The 16847-nt window shown below is 42.4% G+C and overlaps 1 protein-coding gene across 18 annotated transcripts in view; it reads right to left on the bottom strand.

Moving 5' to 3' along the window:
* CACNA1C (calcium voltage-gated channel subunit alpha1 C) overlaps positions 1 to 16847 on the bottom strand; it is a 696460-nt gene that overhangs the window by 164344 nt on the left and 515269 nt on the right. The gene's annotated exons all lie outside the window — the stretch shown is intronic.

Raw genomic sequence — 16847 nt, 5'->3', positions numbered from 1 at the left:
TTCATCTTCAAAGGAAACCTACACAACGCTTTCAAAAGATGAGCCTGGGAACTTATTTATAACTTTGCTAGACACTAATAATTGTGGTCTTAAAAACACTGGATGTATGGCTTATTACAACAATCTGTAACCCACTAACCCTCTTTTTCGGCCTATCACCTCAGGAGTGTTAGGGTCACTTGACATTGAATTATATTATGTGCTAACTAATGATGCTAAACAGTCTGTTCCACCTTGTGTTAAGCTGTGACACACTTAGCACCTTTCCCAAACCTGAAGAAGAGCTCTGTGTAGCTTGAAAGCTTGTGTCTCTGACCAACAAAAATTGGTCTAATAAAAGATATTACCTCACCCATGTCTTGGGACTAACACAGATACAATGCTGCACACGTGATCTGCACTTCTCATTTAAAATAGCTGGGAGAAACAGCTACCTCAGGAAAAGGGAGCATCTGAGTTCACACAGTAATTTGGACTATCTGGGAAAAGGACTCCACAGGGTATTGTCTTTGGGTAAGGGCACATATGTGGGTATGAGAGAGGGACACGGATCAAGCTGAAAGACTATACTGAGAACCAGAAAGAAAGCCTGAACAAGCTGGCAGAAACAGACAGTTTCTATGACCAAGAAAATGGTGCTACTTTAAGGTTTCTCCTATGTTTGGAGAAATAGGGCTTAATAAATAAAAATGTCAGACTCCATCATCAATGTCTCCTCCTGGGATAACCCACAGGGGCCCAAACTTTGACAAACCACTTCGGTGAAAAGGGGTAAGAGTATTAGTGGAGCCTCCCCAGGAGCAGACCAGATATTGTCAGTGGGATCTTGGTGGTTAGATGTTTCCTGGATTATAAAGATATTTGATCAAATGTCTTATGACTATGTGACCAAACAGCAAACATACGGCCTTGTGAACAATGATTCAGGGGCTTGCAATGGGATAAAAGAGTACATTTTAGAATGGAGGTTAAGTAGAATATACTCCTGTAGATAATCTCCAACTTTAACTCCATCAACAAATGCAGTGCTGAGATGGAATTTAAGCTCCATAGTAAGGGAAGGAAAATAAAACAAAACACCAGTGCTGATAATTATTTCCTTTACTTACAAAGCACGTTCCCCAGAGACACTTCTTTTCATAACAGGATCTGAATTAAATGCATTCTTCAAGTCTGTTCCTCTCTCCACCCCTTTTGAGAATTCCTTTATCATTTCTCAGGAGACTTTTGATTGCTTCAGAGACCACTTGTTCTTCTTTCCAAAAGAGAAACTGATTTTGAATGAGTGAGTGTTCACAATGAAAGATAACCAGGAAACAGTGGAAAAAAAGTGGTTCTGTTTCTTAGATGAGGAACCTACCTGGATGGTCTCTGGAGGAGAGGAAAAGGGACACCTGAACTGCTCAGCCAAGAAGCTTAGTGAGAAGCAGGAGAAGTATAAGAAGAGGAATGATGTTTCATCAATTAGTCAATCACAAAAAGTCCCTGAAGGACTGTAAAATCCTTGGAAACTACTAATTGAGCACCACAAGGCTAAAGCTTGTCCAATTAGTACTGAGAGCTCGTTTCCAAAAAGCCAACTCGGGTTAGGTAAAAATATGGCCAAGGACATCAATTAGAAAGAGACGACCTGGTTTCCATTTATGACAAGGTCTCTTTAAACTACTGTGGTAATATTAACGGGCCTTAAAGTGCTTGCCATTTTCACTCATTTTAAGGCAACTTTACACCATGGGAGTGTAAATAGAGTGGTGTAAAGGGGCCTTAACAGAAATGAGAATCAGGCCCAAAGTAAGCAAAAAAGATTAAGAGATGGAGAAGCCAGCATATAACAGCAGAACTTCTTATGATGAAAGGACAAAGCTAACTAGTGCATTGGGATGCACGACGGAAGACTGATAAATGAAAGCAGAGGACAGTGGACTGGAGCTGATCTAGGAAATATTATGTATTTTTTCTGAGTGGAGACAGCAATAAACTGATTATATATGTACACTTTCATTAACACATTCACTGCACATACGTTGAGGTGACAGAGTCATGTGATAAATGTATATACACCACATACAGGGAGATAAAAATAATAATTGGATAATTCAAGAACAAATTGCACAAGTATGTGACAAATTGCATGTAACAAATTGCACAAGTATGCGATTGACACATTTTCCATATAACCATCTAGTTTATCACATACCTGTAGCTGAATTGTTTGCCTATTAGACCATCTCCCTGGGACCCAGTCTGACATTTCAAACCCCTCAGCTGCTCCAAACATCTGCCCTTTTCTATTTTTAAAGTCATCTTGACAGAGAGACATTGTGTTCCATAAATATGGGTTCATAATAGCTGGTGAATGGAACAAGCATTATGCAGAAGACCCATTATAGGCAAAATCAAGTCTATGCCCCTTTCAAAGTCAGGTGACCTTTTCAAGTCTCAAATGCTTTCTGTTTTCCACTCCCAAGAAACAACATGTACATCTATTCCCAGGAGTCCATTAACACTTCCCTGCACATGTTCAGGTTTTTTAAAAACAACTGGCACAGCTGTAATATTCTGGATTTCTCATAAGCACAGTAGGCAGGAACCTCACTCTGAAGCATATGTTCAAGAAAATGGTTCATTCCTATGCTAGAAAAGGCAAACCAAGCTTTCTTCAGTGGTAGCTGGTTGTACTGCTAAATGGGCATCCAAATTCAGATCACTAGGTTTCTCATCACCTCTCAGGCTAACTGTGGTTGGAAGGGCTATGGAAGCAGCACTCTTAGCCTCTTGGGACTCAAGAAGGGATGCGGGAACAGACTGGTCAGGTCATAGGCCAGGAGAGTTTGTTACAAGAACAGGCAACAGAAGACATGTTTTCTCCTGGTGGGGATTTCTTGGTCTGACATCAAACCAACCTTCGCAAAACAGATTCTATACTGGCCTCTTCACTTTTCTGGTAAATGGCATGTATTGTTTTCCTGGCTGGGAACAATAAGGGCAAAAGTACAACCTCTTACCAGACAGGCTGGGACGTATTTTGCATCCTAAGCATCCTGAGTGAGTCTGCTTCTCTTGGGAAACACCATCTGGTTTAATACTGAGTTCTAGTTAAATTAAAACATTTTGAGTTGGTCTTGCACTATTTAAACAGTATTTCTTGATTTAAAATATCATTTCCAAATAGTTCTAAGAATGTTTCCACATCCCTGCTGACGCTTCTAAGTGTCTTTTCAGCAAGCGATAGCAGGTGAGCCCAAGAGCAACACCACTCGATGTACTGAAGCCTGCTCCACACAATGGTTTGTAGAGTGCAGAAGGGAACTCCCCATCCATTCTGGCTCCTGTTGTTCTCAGGCTTCATGCAGGGATTCTGGGTAAAGGAGAAACCTCTCCCCTCTGCCCCCTGGCCATTAATTTGGAAACAGCACTAACTCTGCAGCTTTGTAGTTGGCAAACATGCCCTTACAGGGCCTGGAGAATGGCTGCATCAGAGCTGTCCCTTGAGCAGCTGATATTGTGCTAGTGACCCAGGAACTGCAACTGACCATGAACACACCAGCAAAATTGGCCATAGAAGAAGGGTTGTCAATTACACACCATAAACAGAAAAACAGAGATTATTGTTTCCCCTCTAGTCTAGCAATTCTTGACATTCCACGAAGTTTCTTATCACAGTAACACGCACATAAGTTTCAGGCACAAATGTTATTTCAAGTTGATGGTGTCCTTTTAAACTGAGGCAAAACCAAATATGAGGGATCAGTCCAGAAACTGCCCTGCATGTGCAAATCAGTAACTCTGAAGGTAGTCTCTGCATCAGACAGTGTTTGTTTTTCCAGATCAAAGTTGCATGGCACTATGCGGGACAAGAAGTAAGGAGGCTGCTCCAGTTTCCTGTGTTCAGGCCATTGGAAAATCTCCAGGGAGTGCTGCAGACCACCTAGATTTTGCTGCTTTCAAAGGAACTGTGTCCAAGCAATTTTGTGACTTCCTCTGCCCCCCCCCCCCCCGCCCCAACATTTCCAGGTGGGCCATACTTGGAAACTGAGTGTGTGGCCTGAAGGTTGGGAGTTGCATATATGCCTGCTGTCAGTGGGCAAGCTTTGGTAGCTAGCAGACAGACAGGGTGGGAATATATGTTGGGAGGAGAGAGAATGAACTAATTACTGGGAGGTAAAATGAGTCTGAAATCATGTGCAGAGGCAATGTATAACTTCCAGTAGCTGGGAGTAACTTCCAGGTCCAGCTGGCAGTCTTCCCTGAGGAGCCATGAAAGTTTCTGCAGCTGGGGAACTGATTTGGTAAGGGATTTTTAAAACACTCAGGAGACAACTGTTAGAAGGCAGGTCTGATAGCAGACTGCGTGCAGCAGAGAGGAAGAAGCTTTCAGGGCAGGGACTTTTTGTTTTTTGCTTACACAAGCCCCACAACAAGGTCGTGGTCCATGACTGGAGCTCCTAGGAACTAGGGTTGCCAGATGTCTGGTATTCACCCGGACAGTCCGGTATTTTTGACCTGGTAAAAAAATTCAGAGAATACCGGACACCTGAGATGTCCGGTATTCTCTGAATCTTTCCCTGGCCAGGAGGCAAAAATGCCAGGCACCTGGAAACCCTACAAACACTCAGCGCCTGGCCTCCCCCCGAACCCTTCCCCAGCTCCCAACACCCCCAGGCTCAGCCCCCATGCTTACCTGGTTCCCCAAGGCTGCCAACACAAAATGGCTGCCGGCCAAAAGACCTAGGGGAAGCAATGCTTGCCATGGTTGTTAGTGCTCAGCCGCTCCCCTGTTCCTATTTTTTTGGTGTAATAAGTCCTTGGAGTCCTGTTTTTTTTGGTACCCCCCCTCTTTTTTTCCCCCTTCAACAGAATTTTTTTCCCGGTGTTCTTTTTTTGGCAGGGGGTGTTTGGTATTTTTGTTTCGACCATCTGGGAACCCTACTAGGAACTATACTAATACAGATAATTAATATAACAATAGCCTTTGGGAAGCAGGCGAGGTACTGGTACGTGTCAAGAAGAGAAAGGGAATTGGCAGCTGGGAAGGACAAGCTGGACTGGGGCATGTTCAGAGGGTTGAAAGCAACTGGGAAGAAGTTGGGACACTTGTGAAGGAAACTAGTGGAAGGGATCAGCTGTGGCTAAGTATACTCCTCTGCAGTATCTGAGGAGTATCCTAGTGTTCAACACAACAAAGTGACATAACACCACAGAGTGAACAGTGGGCCTGTTTTACTTGCAGAAATTGCCATGTTCTGATGCAGACTCTCTCTCTGGGAGTAGGGACTTTTTAGGCCAGGTCTACACTCATAAGGGATGTCAAATCAAGATCTGCAACTTCAGCTACATAATTATGTATGTCGACTCCAGCATAATTATGTAGCTGGAGTGGACATACCTTGTTTCAGGTTTCCCCACTGTCCTCCAAATGCTCCCATTGGCTTCCCTTACCCCTCGCAGAAGCAGGAGAACTGGCTTCTGGCAGGGGCACCCTCTGAGTTCAATTTACTTAGTCTTAAGTAGACTCACAAAATCGAACTCCAGAAGATCGATTGTGGCAGTGGTGATCTTCGGTTTAGTGAAGACATGGCCTTAGTGTCAGTATTCAAATGGAATCTTTGGCTAAGCCTTTTGGTGGTGCTTTCCCAATGGCAATCAACCAAATTTACTGATCTATATACTCATTAGTTGTAGGTCACTGCTGAGCTGGTGCAGGCCTTTGCCGTTGCATTAATGTATCATGTTTAACAGATTTTATTCAATTCCCTGATCTTAGCTGGCAATCACTCCTCCCAGCTTGAAATGAGAATAAACATCTTTCCTTGTTTTCAGATACTGGCCATTATATTGCATTTCTACTATATCTAGGAAATAATGTTTGTCATTTTCAACACTGCTGTGCATGAGGTGTTATTTCAGACATTTTTGCTAACATAATGACTAGTCTGACACTAGACACTATTATAATATCTTATGAGTCAGAAGAATGAGACATGCTAGCTGGGCAGGCTGTGCTACAGCTTGGAACCAGGAACGTAAACAAGGATTTCAAGTCAAAGGGCTTTTCTCTTAAAGTTAGCTTGTTAAGCATATAATTAAAGCTCTTGTACCTCCGCAATAAGACATCAAGAATAGGTCAATTACTCCAAGCCAAAGAAACAAGCATTTTCTAGTGAGCTTGAAATAGCAGTTTTTAGTTTGTGAACCCTTTCAGCATCCCCCAAAGTGAGGGACAGATAACACCAGCTTGAGCTGAGTGTAGTGTGGGTAGGTGTTATGTAAGCTTCCCTAACCCAGCTGTGTGGAAACTCATTCCTGACCTTGTATATCCCATGCTCTTCCATTCCAGGGTCTTCCAAAGCCTTTTAATGCACTTTCATTCTGACCTGGAGTACCCTGTGGCATCCACATGCAGCTCTGCTAATAAATTTTAATTCTGACCTTGACTTCCATTTTTACTCCATTTGGAGAGACTTAAAAACAACTGCAAACATCGCAAAACTGATTTGCAGTGCCCCGTGTTAGTCTAGTGCTGAGGCTTCCATAAAACTTGGCTGGTGCATCTCAGTCAAATCCTAGAAAGCCACCTCTCATTCGAGTCTTCTCTTAAGCTACATCTAGACTGCAGGCTTTTTGCTCAAGTAGCTTTTGTCGGAAGAGATCTTCCGCAAAAACTTCTTGTGCAAGAGCACCTCCACTCTGCAAAAGTGCATTGAAAAAGCGATGCGCTTTTGCGAAAGAGAGCATCCAGACTGCATGGACGCTCTCTCAAAAGTAAGCACTGATTGGTATGCATAGAAAGGCCACCAGGGCACCTGTGTTTTTTCCTCTTTCTGCGCAAAACCCCCTTCTTCCCCATCCACACATGCCTTTTTGTGAAAGAACTCTTTCACAAAAAGGCTTCTTCCTCATAAAACAAAAATGTGCTTGAGGTGTGGATGGCAGTTTTTCTGCAAAAACTCTGTAGTGTAGACATAGCCTTAAGCATTATGTGGCATTGCAACACTAAAATAGCCGCAAGTGCCCTCAAGCAGAGACTGAATGCAAGTCTCAAGAGGTGAAAGGCTAATTCACTAAATATTGACTCTCCTCCATAATCTGGCTACTGAAGAACTGCTGTAGGAACAAGGATTGGACAGGTGTTGTGTGGCAGCTGTTATGGGTTCAATTACCTCTGGGGGGAAAATTGTTCTTTTTTCCACCCCAAAGCTTGAAGGCCCTAGGACATTTGCCATGTGGGGATATGTCTTTTCTCTCATGAACAGACACACCAGGAGGGGATCTAGGTTTTTTTAGCTTATTATCAGATAGTTGGATAAAGATAGCTGGAGTGGATGAGAGTTTCCCCCTCCCTGAGCAAGGGAAGTGGCCTTTTGTGAGACAGTCTAGTCACACACTAATATTTTTTTCTTCATGTTTCTCCTTGCTTGAGCCACATCTGGGTTTTTACTATAGACTTCCTGTGGCCCACCTAAGTAATGAGAAGGAAGCAATGTTGCTCATAACTGAATTCCTCTCAGTTGTGCCCAGGGTTCCTGCTAAGCCATGTGGCAGCACAGCTTCACAGGTGATTAATCAGCCACACCCAGTCAGAGGCTCAGGGCTCCATGCATGGAGCTGATTAACCACCTGTGAAGCTGTGCTCCATAGAGGGAACACTGGCTGTGCCAGTGCTGTTTGGAACTGAATTCCTTTCAGTTGTGCCAGTGATAACTGATTCAATAGGACATGTACCAGTTCAACTATGTAATGTCACCCAGATTCCTTCAATCTAAATTCTGCCTCAGGAAAAAGCAGCATCATAGACTGCCTGTTAGCTACAACTAATTTTATCGGTCTCTTACAAGAGTCAAAACATGTCAGCTCGGCAGTCAGCTGTCTCAACTCAGCTTTTATTTTTTTTTAAATGTGTATGATTGTTGGTGTTTCTGAAAGCAAGGGACTGGTAACATTGGCTTTGAGTAAGGGACAATGCTTGCCCAGGCTATGAAACCTCCCCCAACAGTACTCCGCTGAAGCATCTTTGTCCTCTGATAGAGCAACTCTGGCTATTGCAGTCAGGCCTCAGCCTGCACACTGCTCTGCAAATGCAGGTCAGCCTTGACCTGCCTGTTTTCTTTTGTTGCATACAAAACCCAAAAGAAAATATTTACAATGTAGAGGAAGCAAAGGAGTAAATAAAGCAAAGTTTAAAAACACATTCACACTTAATCTACTCTTACATTTGCAAAAAAGACATCAGAACAACTTCCACAGCACCTGTGTCTTGGTCCCAACACCATTCAAGAATACTCTTGTCTTTCAGGCACTAGAATGGGACTTAGGAGACTAACACAAAGTCTTTGAAAATAGAACACAAACTTTCTATCTTTATCTCGGTTTTAGCAAGACACAGCCCCTTCTCCCTGAGGGTTTGACTGTCCACTTCCTAACATGCCCTGCCTGGAATTTGTCCTTCCTCCACACATTTTCAGCTAGTGCCTTCCCCCTACTGACTCAGGATCCTGCAGGAGCCTTCTTACTACTCCAAAGTGTCTATAGGGATAGCTGCAGTTTCCCTAAGTTTTTCCAGCTTACTACCAAGGCTTCCTGCCTCTGGCAGTTTCAGCTCCTCTCTCAACCATATGCCTCCCTATATCTTCTCACTGCCTTTTTATATTGGAATCACCTGATTCCTCTTGGGTAGGGCTCATGGGCAGCCACCCAGTTGTACCCAGATTGTTTCCCACACAAATTTCATCCCCCTTCCTGTGAGGATTCAAGGTGCCATCAGGTATGTGTGGATAGCTTCAACCAATGCTTTCCTTTCTGGTAGAGTAAGTAGAGATTTATTCATCTGTCAAAGGGTCCTTCCAGGACCACATTTATTACCAGCCCCTTGTCAGGGCTCACCTTCAGTAATGTTTTTAGTGATGTTACTGATATTAAGCAGGATTCCCACCCCATTGTAAGTTTCCTATCCAATAGGCCAGATAGAGTGGCCTTCTCATCAGTCATTCTTTGTCAGGGAAATAACCTTCATAGCAGAAAACCTTGTACCCTGTAAACATTAATGTCAGCTTTTATATGCTGTAGCTGGTCACACACCACTGCTCTAGCAGATTTCAGCTTAATGTTGTTTGCAATCCAGGTTGCAAGTCAGGGAAGTGAGAGGCTGGTAAAAGTTGTAGGAGTAAGTGCTGGAGCTAGGGGTGCTGTGGCATCCTCTGGCTTGAAGTGATTCCCATCATATACAGGGTTTACAGTTTGATTCAATAGCTCTCAGCATCCCTAGTATACAAATTTTTCTCGTGCTCCTGGTTGTAAATTACATCACCATGGCCAAAACCTTTTATTTTTCAAATGCTTCCCCTTTTTTCAGTGGGAGGAAAAGTAAAAATAAAAGGGGAGGAAAGTAAAAATACTGGGAGAGGGGGGCAAGGAATCAACTCTCCTCTTAACTTCTACCTGCCACTTTTTCTTCCAGTATAAAAATGGAAAAAGGAAAAGCAAGGGAAAAAGTGAGTGTGTGTGGAGGGGGTTGTGGAAAATCTGCTCTCACGTTTAGGCTTTTTTTTTCCAGTGGCATAATAGTCACAGGGTGAAATGCTGGTCCTGTTGAAGTTGATACACATTTTACCACTATTTCACCTGCGACGTCAGTATTTTACTCAAAATGTTCGCTTTCTGTTATTTTCACTCAAAGACAGAGAGAAAGTTAAAAATGGAGAGAAAGTCTTACTTTTAAAAGTGCAAGTGCTAATGTCTATTTGCAGTATTGTTGTAGCCATGTTAATCCCAGAATATTAGACAGCTAAAATGGGTGAGGTAGCATTTTTTATGGGACCAATTTCTTTGGTGAGAGAGACAAGCTTTCAAGCTACACAGAGCCCTTCTTCAGTTGGCGGCCTTCTTGGGGTACCGGCTATTAGGCTACATTGCTCTGTGGGAAAGGGCTGTTGCATAGATTCAGGTTGTTAGGCCATGCTGCCTTGGGCATGGGGGGGGGGGGAAATACCTTTGCCCTAGGCCTTGAACTGTGGGGTTCGCAAGGTCTGGGATCGTCCCACGGATTTAACCGTGGTGTCCTCCGACACTCTCTACCTGCCCCCGGATGGGACGGGAAGATATGTTAGTCAATGTCTGGAAAGTTACAATCTCAATTCTCCAAGGAAAGGTGATTCGAGTGGAAACAATGGTTATTATCAACAAGTCATAATCCTAATCTGAAATAATCCAAGGAATGAGTACCTCAAATTGACATGAAACCAATGGATGAGGAAGTAGTTAGAAGCAATGGGCCTGTGCCATGTGCCCTGGTTTACACGAGTGCAACTCCATGTGTTTCAGAACCATCACTCTTAATTTACATCCGTGTAAACACGTCCAAAATTAAACACTGGAGCCTCCTCTTTGCACTTAGCTGCCATAACTCTCCCTCACCTATGAGGATGAATTTTTCCCTAGCCACTCTGTTGCTGCCACATATGATTAATTATCAGTGATCACTATACAGCAATGGTGGGTAACCTGTGGCTCGTGGGACATGAGGCTTACTGGGGTTCCACCTGCGGTCCACAGACCCCCCCCCCGGGTGTCCCCTTTTCCAGGTGCCTCTCGCACATTGGGGCACCAGAGCCCAACATTTCCTACACCTCCCCCTACCTCCCAGCACTTCCAGAGGAGCTGCAAATTGCCTGATTTGTGCACCGTCCAGCTCCTCCCCCTCCCTCCTAGAGCTGGAATGCTGTGAATCAGCTGTTCGCAGTGTTCCAGGTCTGGGAGAGAGGGAGAGAAGCAGGAAATTTGCATGCTCCAAAAGTGGTGGGAGGGAGGGAAAGGAGCAGGTAAGTGTGGGGCTCCAGTGCCCCATATTCGAGAGGTGCATGGGAAGAGGGTACAAAAGGGGGCTGCGGGGCCACAGGTGGGCCATGGGTTGCTGCAGCCCACTGAAGTGAAGGAGGGCCACTCATGCAGTCCACCCAGTATTTGCTGTTGCCCATACCTGCTATAGAAGGTTATGAAGCTAACACTTCTCTGTCCTTTGCAATGCATCCAAGCCCATCAGCTCAGGCTATAATAGATCATTCTATGAGTTGGACTCAGATTTCCCTAAATTCAACCACTTTAATCGCATAGATAAAATACAAATAAACATTGTTAGCCATATTCATACCTGGCATAGCTAGACCAACTAAAACACAGTTCCAAGTGGGATGAATTTGACCAAGTGTTATCAGATGGAAATTATTAAATACAACAGTAACCTAAAAAAGGAAAAACTTGTACGCTATTCCATGCAACCAATTATATTCACAGAACATCAAGGTTGTAAGTTAGCACTCAAAGTTAAACTTGCCCACACAATTTTCTTCTGCTGCACCTCAAATTGGGCAATTTTTTTATGTTCTCACACATTGGGAATTTGCCAACAACTTTTGACATCAAATGTTGACAGATTAGATCCTCGGGATTTATCCAGGCAAAATTCTTAGTGACTTCAATGAGTTTTGCCTAAGGATCACAGAAGTGATGAAGCTCAATATGGGAACCAATGTTCCAAAAGCTTTTTCCAAACTACATGCTAAACACAGACTGCAGCAACACAAATCCAAGAGAAATTTGGAACCTAAACTGATGTATCAGCCAGCAATGAGCTGGTGCTCGATGTGGTGTTCTTTCTTCCCTAGAGAGGATCAATATAAATAGTGGACATTTGCACAGTCTCTCCATAGCTCTGTCACTCATATCTGAGGAGAATAACTTCTGATAGGTTGCCTGTTCCTAGGGAGCATCATTACACTCCCTTTCAGAATGCCTACAACGGTCTGAGTTTGTAGCTCATCTTTTCTTAGTTACCAGATGATTATTTTCCACATCAGTGGACAATGATAAAGATAGATGCTGCTATACACGCTTCTTCTTTAGAGCAGTTTTTGACAGATAATAAATCATTCCATGACATGGGCTTTTATTTCCTGGTATTTATGCAACAGAGGCAAAATGTAATCAGATTGTAGGACACTATTCTTGAGTTGCTATTTGGTTAGCTAAGGAAATGAGTTGACAAAAGCTTCATTTTCAACCTGTGATGTGGCTCTTAAAACTTTTATACAGATTTCTACTTTCATATGCTGTGTTCTGACATCTTCCAAAATAGCAAACTGCCCTATAGTATCCATCCACTGTTCTGCTGACTTTGTCCAACAGTGTTCATTTGAAGTATAATGAGACACTTTTTGCTAGAGATGTACTGAAGTAAATCATGATTAACTGAATTAACGTCACTGCAATTATTCAAAATTTATTCTGGTAAAAATAATAGATTTTGACCCACTTTATACTTTTTGGCTGCGTCTAGACTGGCATGATTTTGCGGAAATACTTTTAACGAAAAAGTTTTTCCGTTAAAAGTATTTCCGCAAAAGAGCGTCTAGATTGGCACGGATGCTTTTGCGCAAAAAGTGCTTTTGTGCAAAAGCATCCGTGGATAGTCTAGACGTGATTTTGCGCAAGAAAGCCCCGATCGCCATTTTAGCCATCGGGGCTTTTTTGCACAAAACAGTTCTTCCCTGTCTAGACTGGTCCTCTTGCACAAGTATTCTTGCGCAAGAGGGCTTTTTCCCAAGCGGGAGCGTGAAAGTATTTGCGCAAGAAGCACTGATTTTCTACATTACAAAGTCAGTGCTGTTGCGCAAATTTAAGCAGCCAGCGTAGACAGTCTTGCCAGTCTACATGCACCCTTTGGCAATAAAATCAGAAGTTAAAACTCCAGTCATCTGAAGAAGTGGGCTACCAGTACATACCATCTACATGTTTTGTTAGTCTATAAAGTGCTACCAGACCATTTGTTGTTTTTTAAGTTTAATCAGATGATGTTAGTCTAAAAGAACAATTGGAATTGAGCCTGAAGTCTGAAAAAGTTCCTCTCTAAAACTACCATCTAATTTTTCCATTATGAAGCCTTGATCTGTTATTTTCACATCTCATTTTGATTTATAAACTGGTCAAACTACACTTTTCCAAGGCCAGCTCTACAAGTTCAGCTGCACAACCTGATTGTGGAAATCTACCTGTTTTCTTTCTGCTTCACATGTGATATTACGGCACCATGTTGGCTTTACTGGGCTGGCAATTTCTCTGTCAGTACAGTGAGCATATATGATTCAGAAGTCATAGAGTTATCTGATACGTGAAATAAACAATTCAGTTGTCCTACTCTTCTGCCTAGAATCCTCATCGAAGCACACTAAACATACTACACAGCATTCAGCCTCAAAATTTTGTTTTCAAAGGAGGGCACAGGATTTTCATTAAAGTCAGACAAAGTCTGCAATTCCTACTGGAGTCATTGGGGCTTACACATGGTGTAAATCCAGGCACAATATGATCGAAGAGGAGTAATTCAATGCACATTGAGGGAAAAGTGGTGGCCTCTGTCAGTATATTGTTCAAAGAAGTCAACTGATTTCATAGACCTTGCAAGTTATCCCAAGATAACTGGTCAGGTTATTATTCCTGATGTTGCTATTTTTGGTGCCCTAAAATATTTCTCTCTTCATATCCTGTTCCCTGTATTCCCCTCACTTTTGGCCAGATTTTTACAAGTACACAGAGCCCTGTTGTGCACTCAAATGCAACAGCAGATTTTTTAAGAGTTACAACTCAGCATTTAGCAGCTCCCATTCCTTCTTAAAGTTTTACCTTGTCAGCTGAAAACTCATTCCCTAGTCTGCTTTTCTCAGTAGATAGTCCTGCTTAAAATGGTTAGCTTTTGATAAAGTTCCTTGCGCTCCTCCAAAGAAAAAACACTCTATTGCTTGTGCTGAAATCACCTGATCACAACATACCACCATCCACAAGAAACACAGGGACAGTAAGGGAAAACAAGAAAGTCTGATGTCAGTGGAATAGCCTATCTATTGCTAGTTCACTAGAGAATTAATAAGTTCATCCTTGAGTAAAGATGACAACTGATCAATCAGATGCTACAGTCATCTCTGTGATGCCTAAGACTGTTTCCTTTTAAACTGTGTAAGATTTTAATTTCAGAATTTGAGCAATTTTTTCCTGTTCACAATCTGCCCTTTCTTCTGGGCTCTCTCTTTGCCTTTATTTGGTCTTCCTTACATTCCTGTTGTGAATCAGGCAAAAATCTTGATGTGCAGCCAAAACCCCTTGTAGTTGTCACCATTTAATGTACTCTCCAAGCCATTCCTACATAGTTTGGAGGGACGATACATTGATTTCCACTGCTTTTCTTGCTAAACTACGAGGATCTGACTTTCTCCAGGCATCAGTTTAAACAAAGCCCTGGAATTTGATTAGACCTTGGTATTTTTGCCCCATTAGATAAGCTATGAGTCCTTGTTATAATTTACATTAAAGTGGATATGATTTTAAGTGGGAAAACTAGCAACTTCTAATCACAAAATGCTTTTGCTGTCAGTAAATGAAGCAAAGTCTGTTGTAGGCCACATGTGTGAACTCCAATGAAATTGGTGGGGTTGCACCCTTAGGTACATCTACACTCCACCCTTACCTTGAAATAAGCTACACAATTTGTGTTACGCAAATTGCGTAGCTTATTTTGAGTGTATTTCAAAAGAGCGTATTTCATAATTTGGCGCTGTCCACACAGTGTCAAGTTTCAAAATAACTCACTATTCCGAAATTCCCCTTAATCCTTGTGGAACAAGGGTTACCGGGACATTGGAATAAGCCACCCGTTATTTCGAAATTTATTTTGAAATAAAGGGCTGCTACAATAGATGAATAATAGCTATTTCGGGAGACTTCTGGTATCCCAAAATAGCTCTGCAGTGTAGACATAGCCTTGTTGACAGTAGAACTTATACCAATCAGAACTGTGAAAGGGAGGGAGAGAGAAAAATGTAGCATGGCAAGAGCCAGGAATGGCAAATCACTTTTGCCTGGACTTTCAGAATTCTAGCCTTATATCAGTGAAGCCAGTGCTTTTTTTGTGACGGTACTGCCCAGTACTCAATACCGGCACCTCCAGTGAGAGCTCAACAACTTTTCTCCTGGAGTACCGGCACCATTTTTTTTTTTTTAAACAAAAAAAGCGCTAAGTGAAGCCAATGAGAGTTTTGCCATTGAGCTTCAGCAAAGGGAGAATCTGGCCTTTGCTGAGGTTCCTGTTTCTACACAGTGCAATGCACAAGAATTCCAGCCTGTATAAAGGATAAAACAGGGCGAACTCCCAGTTCCTGTACAACAGGAAGGGAAATCTCTTTGCTATCATGTTCTGCTCTAATTTGGAAGCTCAGCATCTGTTTTGTGGCATGGCGTGCTTTTCTCTCCTGGATCAAATTAATGTTTTCTTCCTCTGCAAAAAAGCCCATCAAGGAAAGGGCAACGACAAAAACCATCCATACAAACAGCCTCCAGATGCCTCTTCACCTCCTCCACTCCGCATCTGCTGTAATTGTTAAATCATGTTTGTTAATAACGCTGCCGCATAGCTCTCAGCCACTCCCTGAGAAATAGCAGATGAATGCAGACAGCTCTGTGAATGTCCCCTGAACAGATGTGAGAAATGAAAATCAATTAAACTGGTTCAGAAGAATGCCGAGGTCTCTTTTAGGAATATTATCAGTTGATGACTGTATAGAATTTGTAACTCTGGCTGCCTTCACTTGCTTATATCCATCTTTTCTCCTACTAAGTCCCTCAGTGTTTTGGCGCTTCCATTTGTTGGCCTCTCATCTTGGGGCTGTTAACACCCATCACAGCTCAGAGCATAGTGCAGAGGCGTCAGGAGAGTGACAGCAGATAGAAATATGATTAATGACATATGACCAAGGTCAGCAACTCCCCTAGGAGCAGACACAGACAGCCAATCCAAAAACCACCAGGCTGCAAGTGTGACTTTTCTTTCCTATGCCTTGTCTTCTCCGTTTCACAGGAGACAGATTCCCAGGCTAGAAGACAGACAGCTCTATTTAGAGAGCAGAAAGCCTCCCCGCTATGCTCTAGGATTGAGAGGAGACTGAAAGCTCATCTTTTCTGGTTTGGGCCTAGTTCAGGTAGACTACATGAGTAAGATTACAGAGGATGTAAAAACCGGTGACTTGCTGAGCATCACTGATTTATAGCAGCTGAGACTCTGGCCCAGTAATCAAAACAAATTTGTTATTTGCTATTTAGTACTGCTTTCAAGTCAGCTGACTTTGTCTCCAGCTAAAACAAAAAACCAAACAAACCTAAGCAAACAAAAAAAAATCCAACCAAACAAACCAACAACCAAACAGCACAACGAGACAAATACAGTGACAATAGTCACAAGATGATAACATCTCCTATTCAAGGACTACACACAGCTTTACATACACTAATCAATTATGTCTAACCACACTCCCATTTTACAGTTGGAAGAACTGAGTCAGGGAGAAGTGACTTGTTGAAGATTAAAATGTGAATCAATGTCATAGATCACACTAGAGTCCAGGTGTTTTAATTCTTAGTCCTATGCTCTGTCTATACCACCTCACGAATCAAGTGTTCAAATGTAATTGTCTGACTCACATTAGAGACAAACATCTCATAGCACACTCCATTGAAAAGTTACAAACCCAAATTTTAAACAAGATATTGCATTATGAAATGAATAGTACATCCATGGGGAAAGTACCTTCACACAACCATAAAAGGATTCTGTCAAGCTGCCTTCTTATTAATCAGAATCTCAACTTGGATTAAAAAATGTACATGTACAGCTGATATAGTTAACTCAAGTGACCCATGTGTAATTGATCCAGAGACACCTGCTGAAGTTTGTAGAGAGCCTGAAACAATAACACAGAAGTCTGAACAGCCCCATCACCTCAATGAAATGTTAATTGAGATGCTCATTGCTG

The sequence above is a fragment of the Pelodiscus sinensis genome, chromosome 1 (assembly GCF_049634645.1).
Source record: "Pelodiscus sinensis isolate JC-2024 chromosome 1, ASM4963464v1, whole genome shotgun sequence".
Classification (NCBI taxonomy): Eukaryota; Metazoa; Chordata; order Testudines; family Trionychidae; genus Pelodiscus; species Pelodiscus sinensis.
This window is presented reverse-complemented; position numbering and strand designations above follow the sequence as displayed.